Below are 3940 nucleotides of genomic sequence, written 5' to 3'. Positions count from 1 at the left end.
CATAAGTGATCACCAGAGCAATACTCAATATAGCCTACTGTCCAGAAAGCTATTGTTGTTACACTGTAATCGACTGTTTTAGGGAGTGGTTCAGGCTGGAATAAGAAAGAATGGTTAGATGGTTTGATTGCATTTGGAAATCATAACCTTACAAAGTGTGAGGGCTATGCGTGGTGACATACAAACGCAAGTCATTTTCAGTTTTACAACCTTTCCCAATATTTGTTTTTATATCAGGCGTTAAGCCTACCTAAAATACTGTCTTAGCCTCCGGAGGGCGGTGCTATGGAAACCAGATGAGGGCTGGATTCTTCTCCTATGAGCTCTCATGAAAACAGGAATTCATCAATAATTTAGGCATCCCCCCAACACATACACTTTTACCCACCTCTCTCCCTTGCTTGCTCCACACACACACACACACACACACACACACACACACACACACACACACACACACACACACACACACACACACACACACACACACACACACACCTGTAACTACAGCATCAAAGGGTAGCTCAAAGTTGTTTTTTTTACATATTTTGAGAGACTTGCGGTTCCACCACAATTCATTCTGAAGTTGGGTCATTGTGAAATATTAAAATGTAAGAGCCAGACACCTTTGAGAGACATGGGAATTCTTAAAGAAACTGGCAGCTACCTAACGCTAATACAGTATAAATGGATTGGGGAACTGACGCCATCTGGCGGGCACTTAGTATAATTCCTGTCAGGTTTTAAGCATTAGGCCAGTGAGACATCCTCGAAGAACACTACATTTTACATGCAGTACTGGATGGGATGAAAACGTGATAATATATATATTTTTAAACCATGATATTTGATTTGAAGTATTTCTGATATGAATAGGCTTCTTGTCATGCCTGTATCCTCCCAGATATCCTAGACCCACTTACATTTGCATACCGCCCCAACAGATCCACAGATGACGCAATCTCCACACTGCCCTTCCCACCTGGACAAAAGGAACACCTATGTGAGAATGCTGTTCATTGACAACAGCTCAGCATTCAACACCATAGTGCCCACAAAGCTCATCACAAAGCTCATCAATAAGCTAAGGACCCTGGGACTAAACACCTCCCTCTGCAACTGGATCCTAGACTTCCTGACGGGCCGCCCCCAGGTGGTAAGGGTAGGCAACAACACGTCTGCCACGCTGATCCTCAACACTGGGGCCCCTCAGGGGTGTGTGCTTAGTCCCCTCCTTTACTCCCTGTTCACCCACGACTGTGTGGCCAAACATGACTCCAACACCATCATTAAGTTTGCTGACAACATAACAGTAGTAGTAGGCCCCGAAAATGATGAAACAGGGAGGAGGTCAGAAACCTGGCAGTGTGATGCCAGGACAACAACCTCTCCCTCAATGTGAGCAAGACAAAGGAGCTGATTGTGGACTACAGGAAAAGGCGGGCCGAACAGGCCCCCAATAACATCGACAGGGCTGTAGTGAAGCGGGTCGAAAGTTTCAAGTTCCTTGGTGTCCACATCACCAACGAACAATCATGGTCCAAACACACCAAGACAGTCGTGAAGAGGGCACGACAACACCTTTTCCCCCTCAGGAGACTGAAAAGATTTGGCACGGGTCCCCAGTTCCTCAAAAGGTTCTACAGCTGCACCATCAAGAGCATCCTGACCAGTTGCATCACCGCCTGGTATGGTAACTGCTCCAGTCACCCAACTGAATCCAGTCACCCAAGTTTTCTCTGCTATCGCACGGCAAATGGTACTGGAGCGCCAAGTCTAGGACCAAAAGGCTCCTTAACAGCTTCTACCGCCAAGCCATAAGACTGCTGAACAATTAATTAAATGGCCACCGGACTATTTACATTTGTTTTTCACACTGCTGCTACACGGCGTTTATTATCTATGCATAGTCACTTCACTCCTACCTACATGTACAAATTACCTCGACTAACCTGTACCCCCACACTTTGATTCGGTACCGGTACGCGCTGTATATAGCCTCGTTATTGTTATTTTATTGTCTTGCTTTTTTAATCATTTTTACTTTAGTTTACGTGGTAAATATTTTCTTAACTCTTTCTTGATTAAGGGCTTGTAAGTAAACATTTCACGGTAAGGTCTACACTTGTATTTGGCGCATGTGACAAATAAAGTTTGATTTGATTTGAATTATCCTATTCTATACATGTTTGTTTGACAATGTTTTTAAGATTTCTTAGTTATACAGTAATTGTAGTGCACACATTTAAAATCCTGAAATATTTTATTTAAAAGGACTTACATTATCAAAATGTTGTTAATAAGGTCAATAGCCTTTCATGCAAAACAAGCAAGACAACATATAATGACAACACAGACTATGATTTTAAAACATATGAGTTGTGAAACATCACAGGAATAGAACAATAGAAAGTTATTGTTTTTGAAGAACATCACAAAAAGTGAACATAGACATTTAAGGCATTGATCTACTGGTCATGTACTATGGCTTGCACCCTGCATGCAAAAAGGACATGTGGAGTCAAGAGTCTCCCAAGGGATTTTGTCTGTATGGCTGAGAGTGGTGTTAGTCAAGCACTGGAATATTGACAAGCCTGAGATAGTGATGTAGCATGTGACTTTAAAGTTGAAGTTATACCAAGTAAAATCATCCAGGGGTATAGTTTCCACCATCAGCATGAGAGGCTATTAAAATTTACAAAACAGATTAGTTCAAAACAGATGAACCTAGAAAAAGCCTACAAATAAAATCTGATCAATATATTACAGAATTAACTGCATTATAAGACCTAATCCTACATTGAGTAAACTATACTTTACAAATGTAATCTGTACAACAATCTAAATAAGTGATTTGTTAACTGAACTTAATGTGGCAACTACTGTACATACCAACATTCTTCATGTGTATACAGGCTGTGATAACATAGTGTGAACTGATTGCTGTAAAGGGGACATTATGCAGGTTAAATGATGCATGTTTCCTTACATTAAATGTCTATGGGACACGAGATTGTGATGCATACTCTGAGTCTATATACTGTATAGCTAACACCTCTGTTTGCACAAATCACATTACAGTAACTTCAAATCGATTCAATAAGCTACAGTCCCTTTTGAAGTTGAATTTCATAACAATTGCTTTGAAACATGTAATCTAAAGTCAACTTTCCTTTTAATATGAGACCATCCAGACATGTTGGAATGATTGACATTAAACAGTAATAATGTAGTGGTTTTCTGTCTGAAAGACTAATTGGCTAAATACAATTAGTCCCATATAAGCGCTCTGTGCTAAAACAACATTAAAAAGAGAAGGCCTCCCATTGTGCTACTGTGTACAGATATAGAGTATGACTGAAAAAGCACATAGAAATGATCAACTTAACTTAAGTGAGTAATGACTAACAGGGCTGAGGAATCTGATTTTCCTGCTTACAATGAGTTTGATAAGTGTCAAAATAAAGAGCAGATAGATACATGTGCAAGTAACACAGGCAAAAACACATTTGGGTCCCACACCAGAAGAAATCACACATACAAGTTGCATATCTCGCCATAAATCTAAACAAGGAAGAGGAATGCAACCCCAAACACAGGGCTAATATTTTGTCTGGTATGACTTAATATGCCACTCAAAACATTTCAAACTGAGTGTAGATTATATCCACTGGAAAGGGCTCTATCAGACCAAACATATATACAGTAGACATATGGGTGTATTACCGTCTTGGACCATTACAGTATCTCTATCTATCATTACCCAGCTGAGAGAAACAGTTTTTAAAGTGCCACTGCAGTCAAAATGCTTTTTTCCTGCGTTTTATATTGCAATTGTACAACAGCTGATGAAACTAACACTCTAAAAGTGTGAAAAATGTGATCAGTGTTATTTCCTGATAATCGCTGGTTGAACATACAATATACACAGGACCTCCTA

The sequence above is a fragment of the Salmo salar genome, chromosome 11 (genome assembly GCF_965601325.2).
Source record: "Salmo salar chromosome 11, fSalSal1, whole genome shotgun sequence".
In the NCBI taxonomy this organism is placed as follows: domain Eukaryota; kingdom Metazoa; phylum Chordata; class Actinopteri; order Salmoniformes; family Salmonidae; genus Salmo; species Salmo salar.
The sequence above is the reverse complement of the archived record's forward strand: the minus strand, read 5'-3'. Positions refer to the sequence as shown.